This window comes from Macaca mulatta, chromosome 7 (assembly GCF_049350105.2).
Source record: "Macaca mulatta isolate MMU2019108-1 chromosome 7, T2T-MMU8v2.0, whole genome shotgun sequence".
NCBI classification, from domain to species: Eukaryota; Metazoa; Chordata; class Mammalia; order Primates; family Cercopithecidae; genus Macaca; species Macaca mulatta.
The window spans coordinates 39,555,681-39,575,518 of NC_133412.1; the positions used below are offsets into that span (position 1 = coordinate 39,555,681).

General features: G+C 45.2%; 1 long non-coding RNA gene across 1 annotated transcript; it reads right to left on the reverse strand.

Annotated features, from left to right (window-relative positions):
- Positions 1-4,839: 4,839 nt before the first annotated feature.
- LOC144329912 (uncharacterized) lies at positions 4,840-11,880 on the reverse strand. The gene is made up of 3 exons (XR_013395647.1): positions 11,754-11,880; positions 7,117-7,231; positions 4,840-5,027 (listed from the first exon to the last, which is right to left on the reverse strand). It is a non-coding gene; the product is annotated as an uncharacterized LOC144329912 (long non-coding RNA).
- Between the last annotated feature and the right edge of the window lie 7,958 nt (positions 11,881-19,838).

A 19,838-nucleotide genomic window follows, 5' to 3' on the forward strand; every position in this document is an offset into this window, starting at 1 on the left:
TCAAGAATTGTCTTTCCTGTCTAATAGAGGATGGTAAAATCCATGTTTGTATCATTATGAGAGCCTGAGAGGACTTTGATAGGGAAAAGAAAGGAATAGAAAGAAAATAGGTATGTCGTGTGTGGTAGAAGCCCCTAGGCTTGTCTGACTTGGCAGAATCTGTGAATTGGGCACAAAAAGGCTGGGTCGGTGGAACCCTAATGGGTTCTTGACTTCACTAGATGGATGACTAGGATCCCAGGGAGATCGCTTAAAGAGCAGGAAGCATGTCTGCTCCCCTCTCGTCAGAAAATCTGATCCAAAATCCTCAGCTTTGAGCTGAAGAACAGTGGCCTGCGAGGTTGGCAGCTGAAGCTCAGTATTTACGGATGGAACCGTAAACTTCACCCAACTTAACATCCACTGTACAGCCCCTTCTTCCCGTGACAGAGTTTTCACATTTTCTAGGGGTTTATGCAAAAGCCGCCCCACAGGCCAGATGCACTATTTAACAAGGCTTCCGCGGCTTCTCCCTCACGTCATCCAAGAAGGGGTTTTTCGTTTGTTTGTTTTTCCTAAGGCCACTATCACCACAAGAATATACGATTCGCCTGACCAACATAGTGAAACCCTGTCTCTAATAAAAATACAAAAAAAATTAGCCAGGCGTGGCGGCGCATGCCTGTAACCCCAGCTACTCGGGAAGCTGAGGCAGGAGAATCACTTGAACGGGGGAGGCGGAGGTTGCAGTGAGCTGAGATGGCGCCATTGTACTCCAGCCTGGGCAACAAGAACCAAACTCCGTCTTAAAAAAAAAAAAAGAAGAAGAAGAAGAAGAGGAAGAATATATGACTCTGCTACAGTTCCAGGTCTCAGTTAACAGTTTAGGTTTGGGGATGTCCCACTCTCCAGAGCTCCAGTGGGCGTCCTCCTGCATAGGGGCACCTGCTAAATAAAAACCAGCCCCCACCATCCAACCCTAACGGAAGGAGGACGCGGGGCGGGAACGCAACGCCCTTTAACGGCTGCCAGAGGGGTCTCCCGCGCCCGCCGCCAGGGGCTTCCGGGGCTAACGGGCTTTCCGCGGCTGCGCCAGGGCCCCCGCTGGGCGCTGAGTCAGGGGAGGCGGGCGCCCTGAGCCCCTCCTCCGTGGCGGGGTGCAGGGAGGAGCCCCAGCCCCGGGCGCCCTGCCCTGCTCTCCCCTGCCCTGCCTGGGGGGCTTCGGCGGTGGCCCCCAGCTCCACGCACGGCCGTAGGGTATAAACACGGGCGCATGGATGCCCTGAGATTCGCCCGAGCCTGGGCCCAGCGAGGCATGCTGTTCCCGGGACCCTCCTCCCCTGTCCCCGTTCCAGTTGCATGTCTTCCGGTGACTTTGGACAGTGTCATTCGCCTGGGTCACCATGACCGGGGTGCCGGTCTCTCCCCGCGCAGCGCTCCTCGGAAGTAAAGCCATCTCCCTGTCCCTCTCCCCTTACTCAAGAGGTCCTGCTACCGGGCCTGTCCTGCCCCTGCTTGGAACCCTCTAGGTGTCCCCTCAGCCATCCGGGGCTGAGCCCACTTGGCTCTCCTGCCGCCTCCGCAGGAGGCAGCTTGTTCTGAAGCGCCTGGGGCATCTGGTTGCCTGTCGTCCCCTTGCTTCTAGCGCCTCTTAGGTCTTTCTCATGTCTTCTCTGCTGTATCTCCCCTGCCTCTTAGCCTTTATGTTGAAACTCTTCACAGGTCCAAAGGCTTTTTTGGAAGCCATACTCACCACTATTTGTATTGTTTTGTGCTCAATTTATTATACTCACACATCTGATACTATCTCTAAACGCATTTTTAATTGAACATCTACTCATTAATTCCTCGTTTAATTATAAATATCCCTACATTATTTAAATTACAATCACAAAGAGTTCTTTGAAGACTTCAATGACTTAAACAGTAGACACAACATATACTACACAACTTAAGTTATTTACAAAAACTTCACTGGTTTTATAATCACCCAACAAGGCAACAATTAAACTTTGTTTCTTACACTTATCCTTTCGCAGGGCAGAGGGAGAGATATGACCAAATGGTGACAGTTTATGTGTGATAGATGACATGAGAGTTTTGCATTGTCTTTTTTTTTTTTTTTTTTTTTTTTTGTATTTTTCGCATAGTAGGTTTGTTTTTTTTTTTTTTTTTTTTTTTTTTTTTTGAGATGAAGTCTCACTCTGTCGCCCAGGCTGGAGTGCACTGGTGTGATCTTGGCTCACTGCAACCTCCGCCTCCCGGGTTCAAGCAATTCTCCTGCCTCAGCCTCCCGCGTAGCTGGGATTACAGGTGCCCACCACCACCACACCTGGCTAATTTTCGTATTTTTAGTAGAGATGGGGTTTTGCCCTGTTAGCCAGGCTGGTCTTGAACTCCTGACCTCAAGTGATGCGCCAGCCTTGGACTCTGAAAGTGCTGGGATGACAGGCGTGAGCCACTGCCCCCAGCCCAGATTTTTAAATTTATTTTTAATTTTAAGGTGGGCGGAGATATGAAGAGATTGTGGAAACGGGGAAGAACAGACCAAGCCCTTTGACGATCTAATTAAGTCTGTCTGCTCTTCTGAGATTGTGGAAATGGGGAAGAACAGACCAAGCCCTTTGACAATCTAATTAAGTCTGTCTGCTCTTCTGGGGCCCCTCCTAATGCCCGCAGGCCTTTTCCACACAGTGCAGTTCTGACAGAAAGCGAGAGGGGCATGGAAGCTTAGGGGAAGCTGAGGGGGACTGATGTGGACAGGGTGGGTGGGGGTTCTTCCATGGTTTGGGAGGAAGAGGAACCTAATTGATTATTTAATACCTCTCCAACCGAGTGATCAACCAAAGCTGCACACGTGTGTGTATGAGGAAAGCAGGTATAGAAGTGAACTGGGAGGCACTGCCCCGAGTCACAAAGGGCTCCCCCCACCCTTATTCTCTTCAGTCCTCTCTATTCTGTTCTTTCCTTGGTCACCTTTCCCATTCAATAATAAGTGTAAGGCCAGACTCCAAATGAAAGCTGCTAAAGTATTCAAAATAATTGTGGAGGGTGTAGAAGTTGAGACATTCGGCTTTGAAATCAGAAAGAGACAGCTTTTGTGTAAGCTCTCCCACCTATTAGGTGTGCGACCCTGGGAAAGCAATCTAAATTCAGAGCCTCTGGTTTTTCATCTCCACGTTAGTGATGACATCACAGCACCTGTCGAGGTCAATGCTCAGCTAATGAGAGCTAGCAGTGCTCCTCCTGCTTTTCCACCAGCATCCAGCCTGGATTCCTCTAGCTCCCTTTAGTACAAGTCCTATTATCTTCTGATTCCTGGACTCCTCCTGGACTCAAGTATGAGGGAGTGGAGCTAAGATGTTTTCCTTTCCAAAGGGCCCTTTGCAGACTGTGAGGAAGGATGGGTGTTCCTGACCCTTACAGCCCGTTCAGGTGTGCTGGGGTCCAGGGTCCCAGGTCTCTGGAGGAGTCTGTCCAGAGCTGGAGTCCACCTTCACCCAGAGGGCATGGAGGGTCTTGCTCAGGCTGTGACCCAACCTCCTAAGGAGTGCCCAGCTGAGGGCCAAATATAAGAGGCCCTCCCATTCCCAATCCCATTCTGACCTGTCTCCACGTGCTTCTACACTCCCTAAGAGGAAATACTTGAGTCACAAGACCCCGGGCTACTGTCTGCTCCTCCCTAGTCCAAATCCCACCTCCTCCACAACAAGAAGGCCCCAGTCTGGAAGCCCAGTCTGTCTGGGACCTCTGCCTGAAGCCCTGCCTCTATAGCAGGGGCTCTTCATCCACCCTCCATGCCGACCATATCCCCCACCGCGCCCTCTCCTCCTTTCCCTGCTGTGACCCTTCAGGGCACACGGCACACACCCTTCCCTGTCTTGCCTTTTCTCTTCTCCCATGCATGTCCAGGACACAGCGCCTCACCAGGCTTTGGCGTTGGAGAGCTTCTGTACCTGCTGAGGGACACTCCTACCAGGCAGAGTGGCCCTACAGTCAAACATCATCCCTCAACTTCTCTTGGGCACATTTCACTATTTCTTATACCCTTCTCCCCAATGCCCTGGGGCACCCCTTTATCCTCTCACTCCCAAATCTGTCCCCATCTGACCTTTTCTGAGAGGTCTGATGACAGGTGTATTAAGTCTGAGAGAGACAGCTCCAGCTTTAAAAATGGGGTTTTGAGTATCAGTAACTGGGGATTGTCAGAGCTAGCCTATCAATGGAGACAGGGACTTTGGGCCCCTGGAGTCCCATTCTCAGGTCTGAGCCCACTATGCTTGTTTGGCCCCCAACCAGGTGTGCCTGAGTAGCTGGACATAAACATGGGACATGTGTCTCTCTGTGACTATTGTGGAATTTGTGTGTGTGCGGCAGGGGGCATGTAGAGGAATATGCCTTTTTATTTACTAGTAAAGAAACACGTGTCTGATCGTGAGTGTTACAAACTGGGAGGTAATTATGAGCAGAATGGAAAAATAGAGTAGAATTTCTAAATCAACAGGGGACACAGGGGAGAATAAATGGAAAAGAAGGAAAATTAAAAAAAGGATATAAATAAATGGTAAACATAAAATAAGATGAAAAAAATAAAAGGGAGTATAACAATTATTTTATGAAATGTGAATGGGTTGAATTTTTTAATTAAGAGAGACTACGTTATTGGGTTTTGTTTTTCGCATATGTTATTTAATATATTGTTGAACAAGAAATATACTTAAAACAAAATGCTTCCAAAGGAGTTGAAAATAAAGTAGCTGACAAATCCAAATACACACACACACGCAGAAATAGTAGTAGCAGTATTTTATTAGGCTAGATTGAATAAATTATGTAAAAAACAGACACACTACACAATCCAGCACCTATGTGTTTTAATAAGCAAAAACTATTAGACATGCAAAGAGAACCTTGATTTTAAAAACACAACTCAGCCTGGGGAGGGTGGCTCACGCCTATAATCCCAGCACTTTGGTAAGCCGAGGTTGGAAAATCGCTTGAGGCCAGGAGTGTGAGATCAACCTGGGCAACACAGTGAGATCCTGTCTCTATAAAAAAAAAAAAATTTACTTTAAAAAATTAACTACTTTGGAGGCTGGGGTGGAACAGATCACTTGAGCCCAGGAGTTCAAGGTTATAGTGAGTTGTGATTGCACCACTGCACTCCATCCTGGGTGACAGAGCAAAACCCTGTCTCTCTCTCTCTCTCTCTCTGTATCGCAATTCAGTGGGAGATTTACAAATACCTTCTAAAGGATCCCTTTTGTTTGTTGTTTCAAAATTCGACAAAATAATCTTAGAATTTCAATGTAAATGTCTAAAACAGCTAACAAAATCATTGAAAGGGAGACTGCTGTGAGAGTCTTATCTCGCCAATGTTGCATAAGTTCCTCAAGAGAGCTACTGTATGAAGAAGGGCTTAAAGCACAGGACTGTCCTGGGCACTGCTGTGTGCAGAACGGAGAGGGTAATTCTGAGCTTTTGTCTGCCTGGAGAACTGGTATAGGATCAGCTGCGGGAAGCTGACTTTGCCAGGAGAGAGACCAGGGCAGGGTGAGCCCTGCTGGAGGCTCTAGTTGGTGGTGGTGAAGCCAGCAATAGAAACTTCAAAAAGTACAGAGCTGTGTTAGTCAGTTCATGAAAAAGTACAGGGCTGTGTTAGTCAGTTCATGAAAAAGTACAGGGCTGTGTTAGTCAGTTCATGAAAAAGTACAGGGCTGTGTTAGTCAATTCGTGTTGCTATGAAGAAGTACCTGAGACTCAGTAATTAATAGAGAAAAGAGGTTTATTTGGCTCACAGTTCTGCAGACTGTACAAGAATCATGCTGCCAGCATCTGCTTCCGGTGATAGCCTCAGGAAGCTTTTACTCATGGTGGAAGGCTCAGGAGGAGCCAGCATAGCACATGGTGAGAGTGTGAGCAAGAGAGAGGGAGGAGGTGCCAGGCTCTTTCCATCAACCAGATCTCACATGAACTCGGAGTGGGAACTCACACATTACCACGAGGACAGCACCAAGCCATTCATGAGGATTCTGACTCCATGACCCAAACACCTCCCGCTAGACCACACATCCGACATTGGGGAGCACATTTCAATGTGAGATTTGAGGGGGACAAACATCCAAAGCATATCAAAGGCTCAAGCCCTCTCTAGGATTGGGGAACATGCAAGGAAACAATGATATACGAATTGGCTGGGCAACGTTCAACTATTCATTCAACAAGCAGGTACTACAGGTGGAGTAATAGGCTATCACTTCTGCCAGGCAAAAATGTAGTTTTTCTTTGGCTACCACTACTAAAGGAGACATTTTTCTTTAGAAGAATATATAAACTTCACAGCTTGGATTTTAAGGTGCTTGGAACTGATTAGGTCCTCTCAGAACCCAGCCCATGGCCCTAACTCACAATTTCTCAGATGCAGCCAGAAAAGCCAGGTTCAAGGTGCTGTCTGTCATCCAGGACTCATTCTACATCCCTATCCTATGCTTACATATGAATAAAGCCTCCTTTTGTAGAGCTATCTATAGGTCACTAATCTGTACACATGTATACACACATACATACACACACATATATACACATATGTAGATATACATGAAAGAAACATTTCAACAAATTTTTTGTGAATGAGATATTATGCCTCCCTTTGAAAAATGCTTGAAGTTTATATTGAACATGGGTAAGGGTTATCAATATATGATTGATTTTATCTAGGTTTCCTGCCTGTAAGTGGAGCCACCAAGATGGTTATCGGAAGGACCCCCATGAAACTCCTACTCAATCTCACCTTCTTCCATGATTTAAAAAAATAGACTGACATGAGAAGTTTTAGAAGAAATACCCTCAAGGGTGTTTCTTGGGACTTGGAGGAGGAAGCATTAGTATTTGGGCTTGTAGAATCCCCAAATCAGGCAGAAAAGAGCCAACATTTCAGAGGATGATGTGGGGAGAGAACAGTTGATAAGGAATGACGCCAAAAGCAGTCTTCTCACTATGTTCTCTTGAAGGAAGGTCATTCTTTGCCTTCAAAGAGCAAAGTGCAACGGGGGAGACACAGTAAGTAAATAGGCAAATTCAATACACATGACCATCGCTTTCACAGCAATATGGGCTGGAAGCACACGCAAGACACACCTGGGCCAGGGGCTGTTTTCCTAGAGGAAGCTGTGTCTGAGGCTTGAAAATGAGTGGGAGTTAGCTGAATAGCAGGTTTGGCATGGCAAAGTCTTTCCGGTGGAGGGAACAGAACCTGTGAGGGGTGGAGCACATTTAGGGAAAAAATTAAGTTCCTTATGGCTGCAGCACTGCCTTACAGGGCAGCAGTGGCAAGAGCAGAAGTGAAGACAGACGCAAGGGCCTTCACACCATGTTACAAAAGAATGGATTTTATCCTGGGGTCATGAGCTCCTTTCCCCTTTTAGCCTTTTAGAAAAAAAAATAGGCTAGAATCAGACGCAGACACATCCTCAGCAAGATACATCCAGAAAGAATAAACTGAGAAGCGTCCAGAGACAAGGAGATGGTGAAAGAAGGAAAGCCAGGCCCCAAAAAGCAACTCCAGCAGCAAAGATGTGGACATGGATGGTGGGCAGATGGGTGGAGAGACAAACAGGCCAGGAGACAGTAACAGAGAAGAGAGCCGTGAAAGACAAGGGATCTAACAGGAGAGGGCAAGGGAGAGGGTGTCAGAGAGCCCCCCAAGACGCCAGAGTCACACAGGCAGATTCAGACACTGAGGCTCAGACCCCGCTGAGCACCCAGGGGCTCCCTTCTCTGGCCTTAGGGTTGGCTCCCTTGGCAGACCAGTCCTCTCCCTCCATTCTCAGCTTCGAGAGAAGGTAAGAAAGATGTCTGCAAGGATTCATATTTTGAGAGGGGGAAACAGAGTAAGGCCCAATTAGAAGGGTTGACTAAATGGGCCGGGGTGGAAAAGTAGAGAGAAAATTTTGTTTCAGGAACATTGAGGGAAGGAACAATAAGCCCTCCTGTCCCTTCTCTCCAGGACCAAAAGTGGTCTTCAGTAGCTGAACCAATATCATGGAAGAAAATTTGAAAGGAAGAAAAAAAAGAAATCTGACAGGAAATGGAAGTATTGTAAGAGACATTTCCAGTCACCTTGGAGAGGTGCAGGCATTAGAGCTCAGAGTCTCTGGCCAGACTGCCAGGGTTCAAGCCTTGCTATTATACCAGCTGTGTGACATTGAACAAGTTACTTACAATCTCAGTTTCTCCATTTCTTAAGTGTAAAGTGAGGATGAAACAATAGTACCTACCTCATAGGGACGTTGGGCAGGTAAAACGAGTTCCCTAGAAAATATTTGTAGACTGCTTCAACAGTTATCTGTTGCACAGCTATCAAGGTAGCTGTTATTATTATTGCTCTTTTTTCCAGGCATGGCCCTCTCCTGGTACCCACTGTGATGTCATGTACTTTCCAAAACCCCATCAGGGCTTCTCTGACTTATTAGAGAGTGGCAAACCCGCTCCAGGTGTGTTTCATTAAAGAATATATTCCTATTCAATTGTGGCTTATGGAATTTGATTCGCAGGAATAAATTTGAAAAGTCTTGGAAAGTGTGACTACTTTGTTAGCAAAGTGTGGCTGGGTGGGATTGGCATTAGGGCTAAAAGACCTTTTCAGACTCTTGGTCTTTTAGGGTCCCTACCATTGCCTCAAGAGTGTAGCCAAGGCCGGGCATGGTGGCTCACTCTTGTAATCCCAGCACTTTGGGAGGCCGAGGCAGGTGGATCACGAGGTCAGGAGATCGAGACCATCCTGGCTAACACAGTGAAACCCCGTCTCTACTAAAAATACAAAAAATTAGCTGGGCGTGGTGGCGGGCACCAGTGAGCCGAGATCGCGCCACTACACTCCAGCCTGGGTGACAGAGCGAGACTCCGTCTCAAAAGAAAAAAAAAAGAGTGTAGCCAAACAAGGGCCAGAGAGCCTGAGAATTGTCACTGGTGGGGTGACAGAGATTTAGTCTCCTAGTGCCACTCCACAGGAGGTTTTAGTAAACTTCTTGAAAGAGCTTGGAACAAAATTGGCACTGGGGACTCTAAGACTAACTGCTGCACAGTCACAGAACTGAAAGATGAACCCTGAGCTGTTCCACCTGGCAGGGAAGCAAGGCTTTATAGATGAGGGGCCTTGTGGGAGCTGAAGACAGCAACCGATGGTGGCAGCCCCCTCCAGCAGGAGAGTCCTGGGAGCAGCCATGTCTGTGAGCTCTTTGAGGCTGATGCTGTGTGGCATAAGTTTGACCCAGCCCAATGCCTAGAATATAGTACCCTTTAAATGTCTGCTGAATGACTGAATGAAAAGAGGGGGCTGAGGAAAGCATATGCTGACAGGATCCTCTAGAAGCCTCCCTGATTAATAATGATCAGCTACTCCCTGAGACCTTGAAGAAGAAGACAGTGCTAGAAGCTGCTGCCCAAAATATCTAAAAGCCCGCAGAATAAATCTATGGCCTCCACTGGGGCCTATAAGTGGAAATTTGGAAACCTTGATAAGTCTCATAGCTCCTGCAAGGGACTCCTTGAAATCTTAACATAAACTGTTTAAAACCTCTCAAAGGAAGTCTTGGAGCCCCTGCTGAAATCCTTGGAGAAACCCTCCCTGGAAGCCTTGGAGCCCTGTCTGGAAGCCCTGGAAACACTGCCAGGAGTGATGGACAACCTTTTGGGGCTGAGTCAGTCGCACGTGTGTATTAGGGTACTGGGCTCTGCCTTTGCAGCAAGGGTAGGAGGTGGGGAGGAAGGTCACTGTTGCTTTGTTTTAATACCATTGGCTGTGTCTCAGCTGCCAAAGAGACCGGTCAAAAAGGAGAGGCCAGGGAGCTTCCAAGTATTTCATCAAAATAGTGGGCTTTGGAAATATTGACTCTTAGTAGTGGTCAGCTGTGGGGCTTGAAAACACCTTTTTCTATTTTTTTTCTGGTTTTTAAAATTTTGGGGTTTTGTTGTTGTTGTTGTCGTCGTCGTCTTACTTGTGTTTTCTCCACACATGTATTGAAACCACTTCTTGATAGCTTTTTGTTGAAGGATGTTAGTGTGTCTTTGTTGATAGAATCTAGGAGAGCCTGCAGGCAGCCAGGTCGGGGCACAGATTTTGACAAACATGAGTACTATCTAATCATTTCTGACCCACTGGAGCCCGGAAACAACAACAACAACAACAAAGTTGTTCTTTGATCACAAATAGATGATTGAAGTAGTTCTGCTCATGTACTCAGATGGCTTAACTCTCCAGGCCTCCCTAGAAAAGATGTCTTTGAATGCATTTAGCTGTGAAAGGAAGACACACAAACATTCAAGTGCTGAGATTATGTCAGAGACAAATACAGAAACAGATTCAAGAACAGCTTCAGAACAAACAAAAAATGTAGATGGATACCATAGCAGAGGGAAAGGGGAGAGACGAATCTGAAAAAAAGATGAAAAGAAGGCAGTGAAGACACAAATGAAAACTCACAGCATCAGAAATGAGCAGACAAGAAGAGCACTGCTATCAACTGGAAGATGGTCATTCAAACAGAAAATATAGCCCAATAGAGTCATTCAAACAGACTATATAGGCATCTCTGGTACAGCTGGTGAGCTTCTTTAGAAATAATCTCTTTCTATAATTCTGAGAGAAGAAAAACGAGATATGAGAAAAGTAGTTTAAGGGTTGTGTCTGAAAGGAGCGGAAATGGAAAGAGACAAGGATATATTGGGACCAAATAATAGAAAATTGTTTTTCTCCTTCTTCTCTCCCACTCAGCTCGACCCCTAAAAGTGTGGAACCCTAAACCCAAGTTCCCAGATAGCAGCCAAGTTATCCTTTTCAAGGATAGCAGTCTCAAGCCTACTATGTTAACTCTTTTCTGCACACGTTGCTTCTGGTGAGTACTAGCTGATGTGCTCCCAACTAGCCTTCCTTTCTAATCCAGTTAAAAAGTTAAAATCCAGCCCTGACCTTGGGTACCATTTAAGTGACCTGAAACAGTGTAGGTGCTGCTGAGTGGCTTTGCTGTAGGGAAATGAACAGAAATGCTCCCAAGTAGACTTAAAATGGAGAAAAGTCTTAGAGTTACTTCTGAAACCTGACACCACTCAACCTCACCCCTACTCCTAAACTCACAGTCCCTCCATGACCTGATAGAAACAGATCTTGGACCTGGCTGCCTTAGGGTGGGATTCCTCTGGTTGGTAGCTTCTGCCCTGCATGACTGGGAGCCTCCTCTCAGTGTCCTCAGTATAGGGCTGGGCTCGGTGGCTCACGCCTGCCATCCTAGCACTTTGGGAGGCTGAGGCAGGATTGCTTCACCCCAGGACTTTGAGAGCAGCCTGGGGACTTGGGAGGCTGACACAAAAGGATTGCTTGAGCCCAGGGAGTTGAGACTCCAATAAGCTATGATTGTGCCACTGCACTCCAGCCTGGGCAACAGAGCAAGACCCCATTTCAATCAATCAGTCAATAAAAATCAGAAGATCAGCTTGTGAAATGGGGGACTGTATTCTTGCAGTACCCTCTTCCCACCTCTTCGGTACTCAGGGCTATCCCTTTCTACTGCATCTCCAATATCAATCATCCAGAAGGATCTAGAATCATAATGACATTAAACAAGCTTGAAAATTGTGTATGAATAGTTTTTTTAAGGCTAGGCTATTCCCCCACGATGAGCTCTGGAGGTGCGCCTCCACCTGCAGTGCAGGGACTCAACCGCTCCCCTTCCCACCTGAAGATCACACTGATGGAGTGGGATTCCTACTGGTTTCCCTACCTGTCCCTGGAGGGATGAATGTTCATTCTCCTGGTTGGCAAAATGGCTGGGCAAAGACGGAGCCATTATGGCGTTTATCACTGGAGTCATCCTTGGGGCAAATCTAATTGTCAGCAGCTCTGTCACCTAAAATCAGACAAGGAATGGCTGGAAATTAGGAGTTAAAGGCAATTTAATGGCTATTAGGAAAAAGCCAAAAAATAAGAGACGTTGTTGGAAAGGTTGTAGAGAAAAGAATGCTTATACACTATTGGTGGGAGTGTAAATTAGTTCAACCATTGTGAAAGACAGTGTGGCAATTCCTCAAAGACCTAAAGACAGATATACCATTTGATCCAGCAATGCTATCACTGGGTATATACCAAGAGGACTCTAAATCATTCTGTTATAGATACACGCACGCATATGTTCATTGCAGCACTATTCACAATAGCAAAGACATGGAATCAATCTAAATGCCCACCAGTGACAGACTAAATCAAGAAAATGTGGTACATATATATACACCATGGAATACTATGCAGCCATAAAAAAGAATGAGATCATGCCCTTTGCAGGAACATGGATGGAGCTGGAGGCCATTATCCTTAGCAAACTAATGCAGGAACAGAAAACCTAACACCACATGTTCTCACAAGTGGGAGCTAAATGATGAAAATACATGGACACATACAGAAAAACAACACATACTGAAGCCTATCGGAGGGTTGGGGTGGGAGGAGGGAGAGGATCAGGAATATGGGTATACGGGTTCTAGGCTTAATACCTGGCTGACCAAAAAAAAAAAAAAAAAAAAAAAATCTGTACAACAAACCCCCACAAGTTTACCTATGTAACAAACTTGCACACGTACCCTTGAACTTCAAAGTTAAAAAATAAAAAATAAATACATTATAGCAATTTAAAATAAGAAAACTTGATTGAAATACAATTCTTCTGGTATTTTTTGCAGTTATTTTGTTTAGGTTTAGGAGTTAGAATTTCCCTGATACATCTATCTTATGAGAATTCAAGGGTTTGCAGTAAGACCAAAATCAGATTTTAGGGAAAAAAATAAGGGACAGGGAGACCTCATAGCAGTCAAATCTGTAGGATCCAGGATTGGGACCAGAAACACACTCCTTGATGGGTTTATGTTGGAAGGTTTAGAGCTGGGGGCTGCACATCAGGAATTCAGACTCGCAACAATGCCTTATACTCCTTCCCCTGCTGATGGAGACTGGGAAAGCCTTAATGTAGCATAGCTAGAACCAGAAAACTAAACATCATTTGGAAGACAGATTTTTCTAGTGTCTTTTCTGAATCCTGTGTCTTATGACTTGTGCTAGGCATGTCTGAGCATACACCTTTTTTAAGGGGAATTCGCATCCTAATTGTAGAAGGCAAATTCACTGTTTGCTTGGATCCCCCTCTCAGAATTCACCCTGGGCTCGTTTGTACAATGGGGAAGTTTGTTTATAGTTCTCTCGACCTACATTTTGTGCATGTTTTGCCCTTTTTAAAGAATCTCGGCCGGGCGCGGTGGCTCAAGCCTGTAATCCCAGCACTTTGGGAGGCCGAGACAGGCGGATCACGAGGTCAGGAGATCGAGACCATCCTGGATAACCCGGTGAAACCTCGTCTCTACTTAAAAAAATACAAAAAACTAGCCGGGCGAGGTGGCGGGCGCCTGTAGTCCCAGCTACTCGGGAGGCTGAGGCAGGAGAATGGCGTGAACCCGGGAGGCGGAGCTTGCAGTGAGCTGAGATCCGGCCACTGCACTCCAGCCTGGGCGACAGAGCGAGACTCCGTCTCAAAAAAAAAAAAAAAAAAAAAAAAAAAAAAGAATCTCTTCCCCTGTACCTCTGACCTTCCTCTTCTGTCTCTCCTTCTTCTCACAACATACTCATGTAGACATAAAGATCTGATCATTTCTATCCCAGAGTGTTTAATGTTTAAGAAGGTCCAGGCTCTTCACCTAAGGATATGAAGCTGGTATACTCAAATGCATTATTAGCAGGGTTTAGTTTACTTACCTCTTTAACAAAGTGAGGCTTTCCTGATGCTCCTTAAATTCCCAAAATGCTGTCACAGAGACATGCTCCCATTGGTCAAGGAGCCTCTCAGTAGTTCATATCAACACCCTAAGGATGGTAGCTCTTTTCCCCATTCTCTAGGGCAGAATCTTAAGAAGATTCCAGGGAGGTCAGCATTCTTGATTCACAGGTATTGTGGCATGGGACAAATAGACATTGCAACCTCATCTTGACTTAAGCTAGTGTGTTCTGCCTCTGTAATTGGTTAACTACTACATTTTGCCTTGAGTCCTTCCGCCCTCCATTGCTGAGTTGGTTCTAGTCTGCCTGTGACAGTGAAATATAATGTGCTTATCTAGGAAAATCAGCCAAACATGCAAGCAATAAAAGAGACACAAAATAGTAATTAAGAGTGACAAGTGTGGAAAAAGACAAATGCAGAGATAATATGTACACATATAGCAGGAAATAAACATGACAGGAGAAAATATGTAAAAGATGAGACAGTAAAGCATAATAACAGAATATAGAAATTTATTCCAGGAATGCAAGAGTGGTTCAACGTACAAAAATCAATGTAATAATATAATATACCTACCGCATTAATAGAATGAAGAGAAAAAGTCTACGTGATCTTTTTTTTTTTCTTTGAGACAGTCTCATTCTGTCACCCAGGCTAGAGTGCAGTAGCGTGATCTCGGCTCACTGCAACCTCTGCCTCCCAGGTTCAAGCAATTCTCTGGCCTCAGCCTCCCTAGTAGTTAGGACTACAGGCACGCACCACCACACCCAGCTAATTTTTGTACTTTTAGTAGAGACAAGGTTTTGCCATGTTGGCCAGGCCAGTCTCAAACTCCTGAGCTCAGGCAATTCACCTGCTTTGGCCTCCCAAAATGGTGGGATTACAGGCATGAGCCACTGTGCCTGGCCCCACATGATCGTTTCAATTGATGCAGGAAAAGCATTTGACAAGCTCCAATACCCCTTAGTGATAAAAACACTCAGAAAACCATGGCTAGTAGAAGGGAACTTCTTCAACATGATAAAAGGGTATTCATTTTTTAAAAACTACAGTTAACATCATACTCAGTAGTAAAAGACTGAAATATTTTTCTAAGATCAGGAACAAGACAAGGGTGCCCACTTTCACCAGTGCTATTCAACATTGTACTAGAACTTCTAGCCAGAGCAATTAGACAAGAAAAAGAGAGTGCATCCAAATTGAAAAGGAAGAAGTAAAACCATTCACAGATGACATGATTCTATATATATATATATACAAAAATCCTAAAGAATCTACAAATAAAATTATTAGAGCTAAGAAATTAACTCAGCAGAGTTAGGGTACAAGGCAGAGTATCAGTTTTATTTCTATACACTAGCAATGGACAACCCAAAAAGAAAATTAAGAATTTCATTTGTAATAGCATCAAAAATAATAAAATACTTAGGACTAAAATTAACCAATGCAGTGCAAGATTGATACACAGAAAACTACAAAACACTGCTAAAAGAAATTGAAGACACCAATAAATGGAAAAACATTCCATATTTATGGACTGGAAGACTTAATATTTTTAAGATAGCAATAATGCCCAATATATATTTTAAAAATCCTAAAGAATCTACAAATAAAATTCAATGCAATCCCTATCAAAACCCCAATGATCTTTTTTGCAGAAATGGAAAAGCTCATCCCAAAATTCATATGGAATTGCAAATGGGCCTCAAATAGAACAAATCTTGAAAAAGAGGAATAAAAGTGGAATTCAAACACTTCCTGATTTCAAACTTACTACAAAGCCACAGTAATCAAAACAGTGTGGTACTGGCACAAGATTGACATATAACGCAATGGAATAGAATTGAGAGTCCAGGATGAAAGCCATACAAGTAGGGTCAACTGATTTTCAACAAGGACACCAAGACCATTTGAAAGAATAGTATTTTCGGGCCGGGCGCGGTGGCTCAAGCCTGTAATCCCAGCACTTTGGGAGGCCGAGACGGGCGGATCACGAGGTCAGGAGATCGAAACCATCCTGGCTAACACGGTGAAACCCCGTCTCTATTAAGAAATACAAAAAAAAAACTAGCCGGGCGAGGCGGCGGGCGCCTGTAGTCCCAGCTACTCGGGAGGCTGAGGCCGGAGAATGGCGTGAACCCGGGAGGCGGAGCTTGCAGTGAGCTGAGATCCGGCCACTGCACTCCAGCCTGGGCGACAGAGCGAGACTCCGTCTCAAAAAAAAAAAAAAAAAAAAAAAAAGAAAGAAAGAATAGTATTTTCAACAAATGGTGCTTGGACACATATTGTTGAATTTTGAATTGAAATATATTTCAAATATTGTTGAAAGAATAGTATTTTCAACAAATGGTGCTTGGACAACTAGACAGCCACATGCAAAAGTATGAAGTTGAACTCTTACACTATATACACAATGAACTCAGAATGGATCAATGATCTAAATGTAAGAGCTAAAACCATAAAAGTTTTAGAAGAAAACATAGAGGTAAATCTTCATGACTTTGGATTTGACAATGGTTTTTCTTAGATATGACACCAATAGATTCATTCTGTACAGCAAGCAACCGCTTCTTCCCTAAACTTTTCTACGTATTACAATGCTTTCGAAAATAAACTTAAATTTTAATGCCTTTAGGGAAGTTATTTTATTATTCAAACAGAGAATCCATGGTTCTAAGATGAATGAGAAATAGCTCCTGTACCATAAGGTTCTTTAGAGTTAGTGGAGCTGATCTTAGGGTGAAGCTGGACTTGGGAGATGAAACTAGGATTCACCCCTTAGAGGTAGCCTCTGTGCATGTGTTAGGAAGTTGCCTAGAAACCTCCGAACCAAGACTAGATTTGGGTATATGGAGTTCTCAGGTGTCAGTTTTCTGGGGAAGCAAACTGTGGGAAAAACACGGAGTTCTCTTGACTTTTGTAGAATGTATGTCTTCACTGCTGCTCAAAATTAGGGCCTGGGACTGCCTCTTTGAGGTAGATCAGTTAACAACAGAAACTGGGTAGTGCCTGAAAGGGTTAGCTTCCATGTTGATGGTAACAGTAGGTAGTAGGTCAGGAGGACAACTCAAAGGAGCCCAGAGAGAGATGAGATAGGATACCCTTGACTGACCACTTCTGACCTACTGGGACAAAGCATGGGGAGAAGGGATGAATGGGCCCTGCCCCTGTGGGAAACATTAGATGATGCTCTTTCTCTTATCTACTCTTTTACCCGTTGGCTCTCCTGAGGCCCTGCCATTCCTTCTTAAAAGAAAAAAGTTATCAGATGACAGAATAAGAGATCAAATTTGTAAAAATCAGACAAACAGATGAGATACGCAGAGAATGAGAAAAAGAAAGGTAGATAGTCTTGCAAGCAAATAGGGGTAGAAATAAGGCCCCAAACAGGAAAAGATCAGTGACATCAAAAGTGGAGAGAGAATGGGTCACTGGAAGAAGGATAAGGGCAAGAATAAGGAAAGAGAAAGGCATGAGGTTAGTAAGAGGGCTTCAAGAGGGGAAAGAGTCATCTTGCAGTATTCTCTCTCCTTTTCATTGTTTAGACACAAGCATATTTTAGCTGTCTTCCAACTCTCTCCCTCTTCTCCCCTTTCTCCTTTATTCCATAATAAGTGTTCAGAGCCTGACCACACCATGCAGTAGGCTAGAAATAAAGAGGAAAAAGATGAATGAAACCAACTCCCTGCTCTTCAATCAGCTACTTGTGAATTATGTGATGCTCTCCAAAGGGCAGGGATCACGATAATGAACTTGAAAGTTGGGCTGTAGTTGGGTGCAAGGCTGGGGTGGGTGGGGTATTCTGTGTATGTATCAGAGGAAGACTGATTTTGATCACCCCGAATTTGGGTCCATGCTGCCAGATTGGCTGAAACTATACTTGGGCTAGGGAGCCCAGTGACCTGAGTAGTGGTTAAATATATAGACCCTTAAAGTTTACAGCTCCCCTGAGTGCTAGTTGGATAATTTAGGATTGCTAGGTAGGCAGTTGCAGCATCCTCACTCACTTATATACACATATTGTGGAAGAGATTATTAGATTTTATCCACTTTTCCTGAAATACATATTAATGAAATTAATACAGAGTTATATACTATTATCAAAATTTGATAAAGATATTTCACCATCAAATTACGGCACCTTGTCCCATCTTCTTTGGAACTTGCTCTCTCTGCTGCAGATGGCATCACTAGGGCCCACATTTGGAACCTCTCCCAAGTAGTGCCCTGGAGTCTGTGGAGTTTGGGTGTTGTATTCCAGCTCCTCCTCCGCCCCTTTTGATGCTGACAGCATTCTTCAGAGCAGGCTCCTCTTAGGTTCCTGCACATAATCTCTCCTGCCCAAATAAACTCTCAACCATGCTTAGCAAGAAGCTGCATAATTCATAGGAAGTGAAGTTAAAAATCTTCCCCATCTTTGCCTTTCCAAGCTGCTGCTCAAAAGAGAATCCAGTAATATAGACTGAGGTCTAGGGTTTCCAAGGATCTGTACTTTCCCCTATATCTGGAGAGGGGTAGCTAATGTCACTTCCAAATCTCTGGCTTGTGAATAGGTTCTTATTCTGCCTGTTTTTAAACATGCCACCCTCTCCCACAGTTGGCATCTGTGGGCCATATGGAAAGAGGGGACATTTTCTCTTGAGCTTCTGGGAAGTATGGTTTCTTTTCTAGTTTTTCCATTTCTCTTTTCAATGCTGAAGCATTTTTCAAGACTTCCTTTTAGTCAACAAGTGCTTTCATGTTTTGTCTCCTCTTCCCTTAGCAAAACCAAAAGTAAGGTATCCTTTGGCAAGGAGCCAGGTATATCACATCAAGGTAAATGACCCATAGTTCCTCATTTTGACATTCAACTTATTGCCCAAAGGAAGAGTTCAGTAGCCAACAGGAACGTTGCCCCTCCAAAGTGTGCCACCTCCAGTGAGGCCTCCCTGTCATGCCCGGCCTGTGGACAGCCAGCCCCCGCCATCCCTTCAGTCCCCTGCCAAGCATGGGTGTACTGTGCAGGCAGCCATGTGGCCTGACAGTCTCTACCAGTCCTGCTGTCCCTCGGCTGATAATCAAACCCATCCTGAATGACGGGAAATGCGTCCTCTGCTAGCTGTGTTTTCTGTGGAACTCAGGGGAGGGGAAGGGCCAAGCCATTATTAACAGAGTGTTGTTGGGAGCAGTGAAAAGGCCACATCCTTTCCAAGGGACACTTTTCCTGGAAAGCCCCTGGAGCTTAGCTGGCTCATCCTGTGAAGCTGGTTCTCGCCACAAGGGCGCAGGGCCATTAACTCAGCCTGGAGGAAGCCTGCAGGGCAGCTGGCACTCTGGAGGGACAGAAAAAACAGGCCACCAGGCACAGACAGGCAAGGGAGGGAGGAGGATGGAATGGAAGACGCCTGGGCTGGATGGAAGTCAGTGCCCTTGGGTGCTGGTACCTGCCTTCCCAGCCACCGGTAGATCAGGCTTCTGAGCCTGTTGGCTGTCAGGGCTGGACTGTGCCCCACAGGCACCACGGCAGTCCCCGTGGAATCCCCCAGGTGTCACCAGGCAGCATACAGGTAACAGGCCTGAAAGGTCCCCATCAGCCCGGTTGGACATGTTCAGATACTCTGGCGCTCCCCGTTCAGTGGCACAAACTCCAGGAGCCAGTGAAGGAAACAGGAACACACCAGGCTGAGCAGTATGGCCAAAAGCTATTTATTCCTAAATAAAAAGCAAAATAAACAGGAGTCTCATCACCATGGAGCCACAACCCCATCCCTGCCTCCTTCCTCTGCCATATGCTATCAAATAAGTTTCCCAGCCACAAATAATTATTAGAACCTCCTCCCCATGTGCCAACTCCAACCTCCGCTATGTATGACCCAGGGGGCAGCCCTACCCCCAGAATATACAAAATGTTGCACAGATACAATATGTACACTGAGGAAGGGGACCCACCTCCAGCAGCTCGTGCCCTCGCCTGGTCTACATTAGCTCCATTGTCCTGCCTCAACTGCCTCTCTGAGTAAGATGGGAGCTCCCATGAGGGAAAAATTGCTTTGGTGAAATTAAGGCCAT